The sequence below is a fragment of the Panthera pardus genome, unplaced genomic scaffold (assembly GCF_024362965.1).
Source record: "Panthera pardus isolate Hobbes unplaced genomic scaffold, ASM2436296v1 HiC_scaffold_11, whole genome shotgun sequence".
NCBI lineage: Eukaryota > Metazoa > Chordata > Mammalia > Carnivora > Felidae > Panthera > Panthera pardus.
Genome location: NW_026526666.1, coordinates 31,089,364 through 31,104,228, shown reverse-complemented (window position 1 = coordinate 31,104,228; position 14,865 = coordinate 31,089,364). Strand labels below are relative to the sequence as shown.

The 14,865-nt window shown below is 42.1% G+C and overlaps 1 long non-coding RNA gene across 2 annotated transcripts; it reads left to right on the top strand.

Annotated features, from left to right (window-relative positions):
- The first annotated feature begins 1,344 nt into the window (after positions 1-1,344).
- Positions 1,345-14,509, top strand: LOC109246249 (uncharacterized). Of its 2 annotated transcripts, none has more exons than XR_008418714.1 (3): positions 1,345-1,714; positions 11,184-12,951; positions 13,919-14,509. It is a non-coding gene; the product is annotated as an uncharacterized LOC109246249 (long non-coding RNA). The 2 variants fall into 2 exon arrangements; XR_002071280.2 differs by lacking the exon at positions 1,345-1,714 and adding an exon at positions 6,558-6,877.
- The last annotated feature ends 356 nt before the right edge of the window (positions 14,510-14,865 follow it).

Here is a 14,865-nt window from a genome sequence, read left to right as displayed (position 1 = left end):
ATGTATCAGTATTTTTAATTTTTTTCCTCTAAGAAATACATATTAATTGTGTTTTTGGTTTTTGGTTTGTTTTTTTTTTTTTTAGTTAAAAGGAAAAATGTATCCTGGGCCTGCTGTTCAAAAATGCACACTCTGCCAGCAACATGCTGTAACTTTAGAAGGAAAATGAGATGAAGACTCCAGAGAGACTCTAGAAGGCTAATAATAACAGTTAAGTTTTTATAGTATTTTATTTTGGGGTGAAAATTCTCAAGAGGACATGACTTGAAATTGTTCCAATGATACACATGTGTTCAAGTATAAAGGTCCTATGTCTATAGCTCTAACAAGAGAAAGGATCCATATTGCCATTGTAACTATCTTTTGTGAGGCAGCTCATAAAGAACACCCATGTATTTCATTATTATAGTTAATCATTGTACTATTCTTTAAAACATGGGCTGCTCCTTGAATACTTTTTTGTGTGTGTGTTTTAATTCTTGAGAATTTTAAAGAATAACCCATTGCATTTGCACAGGTTGGGGCAAATGGTGGGCAGTCCATATGGTCCACTAAGCTTTGTCTGTTTCCCAGACACTATGCTGGGTCCTGGGGAATATGGAACTGAAGACATGTATTCTTCCCTCGACGTGTTGGTAGGGGACGTGGACCAATGAACTGACGTCTATGGCTGATAATAGTGGGCATGCTGTGGCCGGAGTTCTGTGGGCCACAGAAGGGCATGCCATCCAGACTCTAGACATGAGTGGTCAGGAGACACTTCCCCAGAGCAGGTGACATCTGAGCTGTATGTTGAAGGATGTGTGGAAATTAGCCAAAGAAAAGGAGAAGAGCCTTCTAAGCATCAGCTCAGAGAAGTAGAAGGGAGCACACCCAGGGACTGGAAAAAGTGAAATCTGTTGATCAGTGCTATCCAGATGGAAAAGTTCCATACCTCTGCTGTCCAAAACAGGAGCCACAAGATAACATGTGGCTATTGAACAAGAGAACTGAATTTTAATTTTCTTTCTTTTTTTTAATTTAAATTTAAATAGCCGCATGTGGCTACTGTATTTTTTACATGACTTTATTGAGGCATGCTTCGATGTGATTTAATGTGGGGTCCTGGAGCAAATGGTCAAGAAAGAACTCTTGAGATATTTTCGGTACAAAAAAGGTGGTTTTATTAAGGCACAGGAATAGGAACCAAGGGCAGAAATAGCTGCTATTTTTCTGTTGGGGTAGAGACAAATAAGTTCCCAAAAGATTTTCATGGGCTAGAGAGGCCTTACAGGATCCTGGAGACCTGGCTATCATCAAGCTAAGCTTGCTTTTTGCCTTTAGAAAAGCATTAAGACAGTTGGGAGTTCCTGGAGGAATGTCCTACTCTGCCTGTCCCAAGTATTTGTCGATGGGCTGCAAGTTTTAAGGAAATTTAATTTTACTACATTTCCTTTTGCCTTTGTTCTCCACATCATGATTAACATACCAAAAAATTGTACAGAATCAATACAACTTGATAAGTTTGGAGGTAAGTATATACCTGTGAAATCATCACCACCATCTATGCCCTAAACACCTCCATCGCCTCCAAGGGTTTGCTCCTGCCATCTTATTTATTATTGTTCTATGTGTGTGATAAGAACACTTCACGGAAGATCTACTCTGGCTACAGTATTGAACAGCACAACAGCGGTGAGATCTGCTGCTAGATCTTTTACGTCATTTTTTTCTGGTAAGTTTCATTTTCATTCTAAAGGTGAAAAGGAGCCACTGCAAAACTTCAAAACAGAGTAATGACATGAGTAGACTTAGAAGAAGAAAGATTTCTTGCAAATTTGGAAGCAAAGTAATTTGGCCAGTTTTTAGTATGTGTTCATTTTCCATGACCGTCGTAGAAAAGGTGACAGAAAGGAAGCATGTAAAACAAACATTGCCATAAAATTCAACTTTAGAAATGGCCTGACAGTGGAAAAGAACAAACAATTAGCTACCCACAGACCAATCAGTAAATGATAACCATCACAGTAGGAAATTGAGTACATGGCATGATGGACCATTCCCCAGAGCCCACAAACAAATGGCCAATTAAATGCATAAAACAGTGCTCAACCTCACTGGTATTCAAAGACATTTCAATGAAAATGAGATTCCCATTTTCAACAACCAAATTAGTAAAGCTTTATTTTGAAGATGGTATGTTGTTGAAGATGTAGATAAAAGTCTCAAAAGTCTTTAAGAGAATAAATGTATGCATCCATTTTTCAGTCTTTTAGTAAAAGACGTGAAAATGTTTAAGCCCTGTCAGTGAGCTATTCCATATCTGGGAATTTGCCATAAAGAAGTAATTAGGGATTCTTGAAAAGATTTATGCACAAGGCTGTCCATGTCTGTGTTATATACAACAGTGAAAAAAAAATGACAACAATCTAATTGGAATTCCCAATAGATTTATTAAATAAATTATAACACATCTACACAACTGAGAACCACATAGACATTAAATGTCCTATTCCATATGAATACTTAACTGCATGGGCAAAATGTGTGTGATATATTTTTAGTGGCCAAAAAAAAAGCATCCCTATTAGAATGTAAGCTTTCAGTTGAATATTAAAAAAATCATATGGATTGAAAAAATACTTGAAGGATGTTCACCAAAATATTATGAAATTGATCACTTAGTAGTGTGATTATAGGTGATCTTTATTCTCTACTTTGTTTCTCTGTATTTTATAATTTTCTACAGTGAATATCTGTGACATTTAAAAAAGAAAAGGATTTTTTCAGGTTGAGGTTCTTAATTATGTAGGTAGTGTTCAGTTATAACAGAAGTAATTTGAAGTATGTAACTGCCACACTTCTGTTCCATGAGATAAAAAAATTATAAAGCGGTGGTAAGCATTTGCCAGTCTAGACTTGTGGACAGCAGAGCTGTTAAAGAAGGCCAAGTGACTTTGGAGTCCTTTCCAGAAACTCTTTCCTGCTGCTGGGAGCAGCTGAAGTGCCTTAATTAATCAAGATAAAATGTTTCAACCAGAGATAATTATGTATATGAAGATGATTTTGCAGCCAGATATGTGGATGGTTTATATAAATAGGAGGGGGATTTTCCCCTCTTTAATTCTTCCTAGTATTTTAACCCTATGTATCTAGAAAAGAAGAAAGGACAAGAGCAAGGAAAGCTTCCACCAGAGACTAAACAACCAGAAACTTTAGCTAATCAGAAATTCTTCTGCCTTTGACTTTTAAGAGAGAATGCAAACTCTCAAGAAAGTGACTGTAAATTGAGAATTTCTCATAACCAACTTTCAGGATATTTCTTAAGGCTTTGCCAATTCAGACTAGTCTCCAGACTTTCTACGTCAATATTTGTCATATCCGATGAAAACAATTCCTAATGGTGAATCTGAAATTCCAGAAAGATTTTTATTATCAACTAAAACAGATTAAATGATGTTCTATATACTCTGAATATACGACTTCCTACACAGAAGGAAGGGAAGGAAGGAAGGAAAGGAGGAAGGAAAGGAGAAAGAAGGGAGGGAGGGAGGGAAGGAAGTGAGGGAGGGAGGGAAGGAGAGAAGGAGAGAGGGAGAGAGGGAGAGAGGGAGGGTGACTACATATACAGACTAGGAAGAGTGGACTCCATCCAAGCCTCACATGTCGGCATCAGCAATGTGGCTTCCAAGGGCTTGGTACATCTCTGTGTAGTCTGGACAAATGTCTAGTATCCTACTCTGCCTGATAATTCCCTGGAGGGGTGAGAGTCCTGCCCCCTTACATCCTCCCTTCTCCTCTCGCTAGTCTTGGAGGCTCATAGATTTCTCCCATAGAGAGCACAGCCTCCATCGGTACGGTTCAGGGGTGAACTTCATCACTCAGGACAGGTGGAAGGTCCAGAAATGGCAGGGTGACCTGGTGGTTCCGTCCTTGGGAAGGGGATTGGAGTTTGCAGTTTGTGTATTTAAGCCGTATCATAGGTACCACACTTTTCCTTATTGTCTGTGTATGTATTGACTTTTTTTGTTTAGAATATTTCCCCATGCCAAGGTTTGTTTACATTTTTTTTCAATGTTGAAATGATTCAGGTAATTTTTCTTCCAAAAAAAGCCATTTCCTGGCTGTGCGATTCCTCCCCCGCTGCCAGTCACTTCTCATACCTTAGTGTCACAGCAGGAACCTTCCTCTGCTCCTGAATCTCCCAGCTCTTCTGGGATTAGCTGATGAACTGTCTAGGCAATTCTGCTCACACATTTCACTTCTAGTTGTGTTTAGTGACAGGAATGATTTCTGTTTTGACATTTGGCAACTTCATTAATTAGCAATGACTTCTTCATCTCCTCTGGTTCTGGCAGATACTTAGAGGGAAAAGAAGAAAAAGCCATCTTCTATTTTCAAAGTGACTTGGGTGGATATTGGGGTTTGGGCCTAGAAGTGGAGGTAGAGGTTAGTCAATGACAGAAATGGCAACTATGGGTCTCAGCAGATTATTCTGACAGAGTTACTATTATGTGACCCAGCCTGTGTGGGGTGGGACCGGAGATTTTTTGGGTCTCAGTATGAAAGGAAAAACAAGGACAGATCTACTTACACTATTTTTAAGTGTATTTTAAACATCTACGTTTAATAGATGCTAGGACAGAGGCAGTGCAAAATGAATGAGCAATTTCACATTTTTGAGAACTCAATTTAGTAAATCTAATCCTGCCTCAGGGGGCAGCAGGACTCATAAGTACCCCCTGCCGGTTTTCCTGTGGTTATAAATAGATACATTGGAGAATTCAAATGTACGGTGTATAGTATTAATTTAAACTCCACGGAAGCCAGAACTTGTCAGTATCCCCAAGGCCTAGAGCTTAGCACATAGATGATGTTCAATAAATATTTGTTGAATGAGATGAGTGAATGAATGTGGATAATTTATGTGATCACTCCTACCTTAAATGGTTTCCCCTGCACTGGTTGATCACCTATGACATTGTTTCCAAATCATGCCTCTGATCTCTGCCTTTGCCTGAGGAAATGACTAGTATCTCCTCTTGGATGAATAACTCAGCTCTTACAACTACCTGAAAGTTTTGTGTTTTGTTTTTTTTTAATGTTTATTTTTGAGAGAGACGGAGACAGAATCCGAGTGGGTTAGGGGCAGAGAGAGAGGAAGACACAGAATCCAAAGCAGGCTCCAGGCTTCGAGCTGTCAGCACCAAGCCCAACGCGGGGCTTGAACTCACAGGCTGTGAGATCATGACCTGAGCTGAAGTCGGACGCTCAACCGACTGAGCCACCCAGGCGCCCCTGAAAGTAGTCCTTTTAAGCAAGCCTGCATCCTGATGGACCACCCAGCTTCTTCACTGCGCCTTCTGTCTGTACATGGAGGCTGGTGCGGTTCTGTGGGCTTCTGTGAGTCCACTCCCCGCTGGGTCATCTCCTATCGGCAAAGTGAGGGCATTGGTGGGGGAGGGGGGCAGATTCCTTTCTGAAGGTGAGGAGAGCCCTGACCCTAGGGCCAATTTATCTACTTAAATAGAGGCCCACAAAAATATTTTAATCTTAATTTCTTTTAAAATTCTAAGGAAAACGAATATCATAATGCTTATATAATAATGGTTCTAGCCTGGATTATATTCATCTTTATACCAACACAGTTATAAATTATAATTTTTAGGGGCACCTGGGTGGTTCAGTCGGTTAAGCATCCAACTTTGGCTCAGGTCATGATCTCACAGTTTGTGGGTTCAAGACCCACATGGGGCTCTGTGCTGACAGCTCAGAGCCTAGAGCCTGCTTCAGATTCTGTGTCTCCCTCTCTCTGTGCCCTCCCCTGCTCACTCTCTCTCTCCCTCTCTCCAATATAAATATTTTAAAAATATATAACATAATATAATATAATATAATATAATATATAATATATATAATTTTTAATTCTTTCTTTAATGAAGGAAAGTGCCCATGATGGAAAAAAGGGAACAGGGCCCTCGAAAGTCCTAGCGTGGCCCTGGGTGTCCTGAGCAGAGCAGCAGAATTAGCCAAGCTTTGTGCTGCCCAGGAGGGTGTCCTCCCCTCAGACTCTTTCCCAGAGATAAGCAAGCTCTTCAAGGAGGAAGGCAAACTGCCACATGGAGGCTAGGACGCTCTGTAACTTCCCCAGCCTCTAATTAGCTGTACCCTCTCCCCTCACTCCTGGACCCCAAGTAAGGGACACGCAGCACGATCCCATTGTTTCTTCTCTCAAGTAAGGTAAACCCCAGTGTGACCTCCTCCCCGGACTCTCAAGTAAAGAAAGCTGGTCAATGACTTCAACTCCTTTTCCCTCAAAAGTCAAGCTCAAGCATGACCTCCCCTCAAATCCAGCAGGAGCAGGCATGATGTCACTCCCACCCTCATGCCTCTCTCCCACCCGCCTGGCGGATGACACATTTCCACCCCGACTGCTTCTCAGAAGTGGCTCTGCCCGAAGGTGTGGGTGTCTGGCTGGCCGCTGCTTCCTGCCAGCCACGGGGCAAGCCCACCAGGCTGGAAGTCTGTGACATCACTGTGACTCAGCACTCTGTGGCAGATGAGAATTTATTCAAGGCTCAACATTAAATAAGGAGTTTTCAGGCAAGTCTGGAGGACAAGCTGAGCCAACTTAGGATGAGAAACTAAAAAGCAAAAGGGGAAATCCAGGGCTGAGAAATTCCTAGAAACGAAATCATAACCTTGGACAGGAGGAGAAGGTGACTTGAGCTACTAAGCAGGCATGACCTCAGACCTGCAGCGGCTCATGGGCCTGCAAACACACAGGAACCCGACCACCTGTCTGTGTCCCCTGTGTGCCTTCTGACCTCCTCTACAGGCTCTGGTACGTCCATCTATGAGGGACAGCGGCAAGCCCCCAACAGATATGGCCGTCCAGGTATGCATGGGGGACTCAGCATCTGGGGAGTGATATGATTTGAATCTGCAGCCCAGATTTAATTCACAAGAAAGAAGCAAGACATGGAAGGAGTTAACCTTGTAAATAAAAAGTCTGGTGGGATGTGGACAGTCAGGGAGGCTGTACATGTGTGGGGGCAGGGGGTATATGGGAACTCTCTGTACTTTCTGCTCAGTTTAGCTGTGAACCTAAAACTGCTCTAAACAATCCAATAACTTTTAAAAATTGGCCAAGGGCACCTGGGTGGATTCTTCAGTTAAACGTCTGAGTTCGGCTCAAGTCGTGATCTCACGGTTCGTGGGTTCAAGCCCTGCATCAGGCTCTGAGCTGTCAGCACAGAGCCTGGAGCCTGCTTCAGCTTCTGTGTCTCCCTCTCTCTCTGCCCCTCCCTTGCTCACATTCTGTCTCTCTCTGTCTCTCAAAAATGAATAAATGTTAAAACAAATTTTTTAATTGGCTGAAATTTCTTTTTAAAACCTATTCTATGGCCACAGAACCCTGCCTAGCATCATGCAGAGGTTGATCCTAGCTCAAGAAGAAGACTGGGCAGAGAAAGACAAATATCATATGACTTCACTCCTATGAGGACTTTGAGAGACAAAACAGATGAACATAAGGGAAGGGAAACAAAAATAATATAAAAACAGGGAAGGGACAAACCATAAGAGACTCTTAAATATGGAGAACAGAAGGTTGCTGGAGGGGCTATGGGAGCAGGGATAGGGTAAATGGGTAAGGGGAATTAAGGAATCTACTCCTGAAATCATTGTTGCACTAAATGCTAACTAATTTGGATGTAAATTTTAAAAAATAAAATTAAAAAAAAAAAAAAGAGGAAGAGTGGGTAAGCAGGTCGGCTAAGCCATTGTGATGAGAGGAGCCATAGGAAATGTAACTTTTTCTCTATTTCATGCCTTTGGCTGATCCCTCATGTTACAATTTCTTAACTGTGTACAACTGCTTTGCATTCTACAGCTAGGAAGAAGTCCATAGCAAATACTTCTGGGAGAGACAGACTCCACCATATGAATAGCTAATAGATCAACTTTTGCAAGATAGTTTTTATATCCTAAGCCTCAGTTTCTTCACCTGTAAAATGAAGATAACAATATTACGTGACCCAAGAGATGTCATATGGATCAGTCTTCAGGAAATCTTCATCTAGAAGAGTCACACCCTCCCTTCCTGGACCCTCACCAGTACAACCTAAAACCCTTCCTCATTTTACTTTTCTACAAAGCATTTACCATCTTCTCCATATCATACATTTTACCTTTAAATTTCTCGTTATCTTTTTATGCCATGAGCCGAAGTAGGACGCTTAACCAACTGAGCCACCCAGGCACCCCTTCATATTTCCTTTTAAGCATCAAGTGAAATACTGGAAGTTTTTAATGCCTGTATAACTATACAGATAATGCCTATAGAAGTATAGTTGGCCCACACCAGATTCTGCTCTAAGAGTCAAGAAGAGGTGCACCAGCCGGCTAACGTGCACATGTACATTATTTTAAAGACTCTCTGGTGTAGACACAATGAACCATCCTTATACAGTGGCCCTTCGATTTATTTAACTCCTTGTTGGTTCTGCACTGACAGCTTGGAGCCTGGAGCCTGCTTCGGATTCTGTGTCTTCCTCTCTGTCCCTCCTCTGCTCATGCTCTATGTCTCTGTCTCTCTCTCTCTCTCTCAAAATCAATAACGTTTTAAAAAAGAAAACATGAAGAATTGTCCAAAAACCAACTCCAGTTAGCCACCCCACAACACCATTACCAGGAGGGTACCAGGCTATGAGGATCAAAGCAGAAGCTCAGAGGGGCATCAGAGCAAAAGTTTGGAAGTACTAAAGCAGGCAGAACTGAGCTGCAACAGGCAGCAGGAAAGAATCATCTTAAGTAGATATTAAGTAGATATCAGGGCATCCTGATAAGGCATGTTCCCCTTATACAAGCTCATGGAGTATGTAAAGCCAAAATCAATCAACAATCTGCCTTCCATCTTGATGGGAAGTTGGTTCTTTCAAAATACACTTGCATTGGGGCAACTGACTCTCTCTCTTTCAAAAATAAATAAACATTAAAAAAATTAAACAAAACAAAATGCACTTGCATTGCCTCAGTTCCTATAACACACACACACACACACACACACACACACACACACCAAATCCTTCTATAGCAAGCTCAGTTTTTTTTTTCTTTTTCTTTTTTAATGTTTATTTCTTTTTGAGAGAGAGAGAGACAGAGTGTGAGCAGGCGAGGGGTAGAGAGAGAGGGAGACACAGAATCCGAAGCAGGCTCCAGGCTCCTAGCTGTCAGCACAGAACCTGATGCAGGGCTCGAACTCAGGAAACATGAGATCATGACCTGAGCCAAAGTCGGACGCTTAACTGACAGAGCCACCCAGGCGTCCCTCAAGCTCAGTTTTCTTATTGAAATGCTCTGCTGACCCTCAAAAGGGAAAGCAGAAATTCTTCAAAGTCATGATGAAGGTCCCGTTGTCTTGATGCCTTGAAATGACCAGTGTGCAAGTATTTGTTTGGTTTCTTCATCTCAGCTCCTTCCCTCAAATGGAGATCCACCCAAGCTCCAGAAAGGGAGGACAGGAGCTGAACTAGTTGTGGGAAGTCTGCGAAGTCCAGGAGACTGTCCTGGCTTGGCTCTCCCAAAGGTAAAAAAGAAAAGTCTTGTGATCTGCAGGCAACTGATTCAAGGGGCACAACTATACGTCCAGTGCCTTTGTGCAAACCATAAAAGTTGCCTCCTCCAGGCCCATGCATTGGAAAACTTTTCATTCCTCAAGGCTGAAGCGTCTCTGAGCCTGGTGAGAGAAGCAGGGCTTATTTCAGCCATTTCCTTCCCCTCTCCTTGTTTGGACCTCTCTGTGCAGGACAGAAACTGCCTAACTGACCCTGGGGGGGTGGCTGTGTGAGAGGGGGTATTGCAGGGCTAGAGGTACATGAAGAGCAAAATGCCTGACTCCTACTGCGTACGCCCCCACAGATGAGACCCTTTTCCTTTGCAGCTGGAGTTTAGTCTATTGTTGGATCTGTTCTAGGAGATGCTAACCTCCTAGTCTTTCTCATGCATGTTGCCCCCTAACCACTAGCTAGCCCTCCTCTAGGCCTGTGGTATCAATACTCAGACTAGGTGGAACTAGGAAAAATGTCTTTCATGGGTTTAAAGGTTGAACAAGTAACTTAAAAGTCCATTTGGAAAGGGACAACATGGTGTTATGGAAAGGCCACAGGATATGGAATCAGCTGACCTGGAATGGTGGCTTGATAGGTGTCAACTTGGAGAAGCCGAACTACATTTCCCAGAATTCCCTTCCCTGCATGGTTCCCATTAGACTGCACACAAGAGATGATCTTGTGTGAGATTTGAAGGGAAGCAGTGAGCAATATTTCATAGTTCGCACATGTTGCCACTATTCTGTGGCTCACCTCACTTGTTCCCCCAAACCAGTGTCTTTTATTGCTGGTCTTGCCTTCCCAGAGCTCTCCACTGTGAGAGCAGTTGCTGGTGCTGACCTACCTCTCCCACCCCTTTCCAAACTTCCTACATTGCATTTGTCTCTGACTAAATAAACCATCCCTGATCCTGTTAACTGACCTGCCCCTTGCAGGTGAGATAGCATTTTCTCAAGGACTTTGAGAGATAGGACTTTCACACAAAGAAAGGATGTGAGTGGAGCTTATAAACACTCAACCAGCTGGTGGAGGAGGTATTTTGGGGTGGTTTCCTCCAAATCACACAGTGACTGGCACCATATACTCTATTTGGATTCACAATAAAGGTGATTACTTATGACCTTACTAGCAGAGAATATAACTACCTCAAGCCCTCCAGTGTTTAAATTCTTTTCCAGCTTTGGGGGCTTGCTGGAATATGGACTATTCAGACAAAGACGACTTTTACCACTCCTTCAGCTGTCTGCACCCTCCCCTCCCAATGCATACACCCTTCATCTGCCCACTTTCTCCCTTTCATCCTGCCATGTTATAACCCTGGCTTCCACGTATCTTGTCAAAAGTGAGCAAAGGGGTATGAGCTATCCTAGGACAGCTTGACACAGAAAAGATGTCCTATCGAAATCCCAGAATGTCATGATGAACTAGTTTAGAAACAGTATGATACACTGCATTGCTTTGCCAAAGGCAGTCTCTGGGGAAAAAAATATTGAACATTTGACTCATTCACTGACAATGTGGGACAATTAAATGGGGGAAGAAAAACAGAGAAAAAAGAAAGGAATGAATAAATGGTTTCCTTTCTGCCCATAGGTATCTGATTCAGAGCACTCATGAATCTTGGACTACATTCAGCTATAATCATGGGTGATTCTCCAAGCGAAGGGGCTAAACACTGGCAAACGAAAAGCAGATTTGTCCACTGCATTCCTACCCTAATGGATGCTGAGATAATGGATGCTCTACAATCACCCACAAATTTCCTGGTACTGCTGCTGTTACTGCAAAATGATGGCTCCTTCAAAGTATCATCTCTTGCCCCTGCCAGAGAAAGCCAGCCTTTAAAAGAAACTAAATCCAAGGTCACTCACTTCCACATAAAGAGAATATTTTGTCAGCTGCCAAAATTCATTTATCTAATGTACTCTTACCCAATAACTTAAGCCTGGTGTGCTGGGCAGAGTCCAACTTGGGTAATTCCATTCTCCCAACCAAATTCCCCCAAGGAGTTTGAACGAGAGAGGACATTATTCTTCACTTCTTCAACTCTCCTATTATTAATCAAAAGAATGTTTTTCATCCCCAAAGCATGATGGGGATATGAGGATAGAATTTTTAAAAAGGGATTATTCTTAAGAATTTAGTAATGAGAGACTCCATTATATAAACTTAGTAAAGTTCTTTGGAAGTAGAGTCTAGATCCATTTGTGAAACAAATAGTTATTAAAGTATATGCCAAGTACTGTTCTCAACACTGCAGATGGAGCAGGACACAGAAGTAGTTTCTGCTTTCAAGAGGTAGCAATTAGAATAAGTTGATGAGTTTGGAGACAGGGCCAGAAATCAGACCATTTAAGTACTGATATGGAGTTTGGATATTATTGTAGGCGCAGCTGGAGAGTATTGGTGGAGCGATATGATTGATCAGATTTGAGGTCTTTTTAATAAGACCATCCCTTCATGGATATCTATGGGCCAGGGTCCTAGCCTTCTGCTACTTTCCACGGAATTGAATCATTTCAGGATCAACACAACTGTGGCTGTAATTTCCTCCCCACAAGCCTTCAAACAGCATTGAATCTTGGTTAGCTCAGAGCGCCAAGGAGGCCAAAGCCATGGTTTGGCCATACGGCCATCAGCATGGCACTGCTCCATGACAAACCGTACCCCTTCTTCCTCTGTAGCTGGCTGTACTTCATAGGCTCCCTTTGGTCTCATAGGACACCAGACAAGAAGGTAAATGAGGAAGAATTAGTTCATCTCCACTGCTCCAAGAGCTGCCTATGACCTGCTGAAGGTAGTTCGGTGGCAATATCAAAGAGCGGAAGCATCTCTACATATATGTGACCTATTGAATGGTGGTGTTCTTGGAAAGAGCATTACCACTGACAAAGAACCACTGAAAACTTTCTATTTATTGCCCATCCTGTGAGCAGTGACAAATATAAATAAGAAAATCATAACATCTGAAAATAAAAGGGGACATTAGTGGTCACGAAGTCCAACCTCTCTCCCCTAATGTAAGATTCTTCTATGCAGACCTGACAAGGAGTCTTCCAGTGTTCTATACCCTTCCTATATCAGATGGGGTCAGATGAATAGCAATTTAATTGCGTGTTGTTTTGTTGGTGAGGAAAGATCATTAACTGTGGTACCTTTTGCCAAAAGTTGTGGTCTGAAGGGTCAAAGGACAGATAAAGAAAGTCACATCTGAATGAGAAGTTAAGGTTAAGACCTGGAAAAAGAGGACCAAATAAGTTTTCCAGTCTCAAGTGCAAGAGGGAGAATAAAGAATATGGAACCAAACAAGAAGATACCCAGGATGCTGATGAATGAGAAATGTGGAGCAGGTGGATTAGAGGTAACTCTGGAGAAAGTCCTATGGGTGTGTACAAGTTTTCATGATGGAATTGTTAACATAATTCTCACACAAATTTGTATGATTGTGCCAAGTACTCTGGCAGGAGCTAGAAGACAACTTATATCCGTCTTCCCCTAAATGGTCACTGCCTCACATGGAAGCCCATTGCATCATTAGGAAATATCAGTGACCAGAATATTCTCTGTATTGAGGCACTGGGTGGCTCAGTCTGTTGAGCATCTGATTCTTGGTTTCAGCTCAGGTCATGATATCATGGTTCGTGAGTTTGAGCACCACATAGGGCTCTGCGCTAACAGCCAGAAGTCTGCTTGGGATTTTGTGTACGTCTCTCTCTGCCCCTCCCCTGCTCATGCTCTATCTCTCTCTCAAAAATAAGTCAATAAACATTAAAAAAAAAACAACAACAAAGAATATTCTCTGTATCCTTTTCCCTCTGGCCGTAAGTCTGTTCTTCAATGACATACAGAGCAAATCTAATTCCTTCCCCTCATGACAACCATTCCAATGTAACATGGCAGAAGAGAGAGGGGCAGGCGGAAAGGGGAGGGAGAGAGAGTCTTAAGCAGGCTTCATGTTTAGTGTGGAACCCGATGTGGGGCTCAGTCTCAATCGTGAGATCATGACCTGAGCCAAAATCAAGAGTCTGACACTTAAATGACTGAGCCATGCAAGCGCCCGTCGCTTAGCATTTTTATTAGATGTGTTTCATTCTTAGCTTCCTTTTACAGGTTATATTCTTTGTTGACTGTACTCCTTCCACCAACACTTCTTTAACCACCAGTGACCATTTATGACGAAAACTCATCAAAAAGCTCTCTTTGCAGGCAAAATAATTCCTTCAGGATCACTTTCACTTATGTCATCAGAATTTTACTTTTGAGAATTATTTATCTCTCATGGTTGGATCTTTTGATTATACCTGTGAGTTTTTCTTTTTCTTTTACAGAAACTTTCTGAATGGTATCTTAAGAGTTTTGAGACCATATCAGAAGCAACCAAGAGGTCCTTCGTCAAAAATTTTGGACTCTCTGATGAGAATCTACTCCCTTTCTACTATTCCTCAATGAATTCTCCCACTTAGTGTTATGTGTTGAATTATGTCCCCCCAAAAAAGATATGTTGAAGCCCTAATCCCCAGTACCTCAGGATGTAACCTTTTTTGGAAATAGGGTGTTTATAGAGGTAATCAAGTTAAAAGGAGATCATAATCCAATAATAATGATATCTTCAGCTCCAATAAAGAGGAGAAATTTAGACACAGAAATAGACACCCCATGGGAATAATGCCATATGAACATGAAAGCAGAGATGGGGTGATGCATCTGCAAACCAATGAACACCAAAGATTGGGAGCAAACTCCCAGAAGCTAAGAGAGAGGCATGGAACAAATTCTTCCTCCCAGACTTCAGAGGGAACCTATCCTGCTGACATCTTGACCTTGGACCTCTAGACTCTGGAACTCTGCTGTGTAAGTCACCCAATTTTGTGATACTTTGTTACAGCTGTCCTAGCAAACTAATACAGTCAGAATTAGTACAAAAATGTGAGAGTTTGCCCACTGATTCTAATGTGAATGCTGCCTTGTTTCCCTTGGTTCTGCCTGCTCTAGTTCACTCCATCAGAGCCCATTGTTATTCCACTCAAGATTCTCAGACTTGAGACCTAACCTCCAGATATTTTCATTTCAGTAACTGTAAGGTGAAGCATAGGAATCTGATTTTTATTAAGCCTTATAGACAATTCTGGAATGAGAAGTAGGAAGGACTTAACTGACTTTGTGTAGTTTAGTCCCCTCCCTGGCCCCAGGGCCTTAGCACATCTGAAAACTGATGGATCCACTTCTGCTGCTAAGCTCAGCCAGGATCCAATGCCCCCATTGGTAGCCAGAGGGC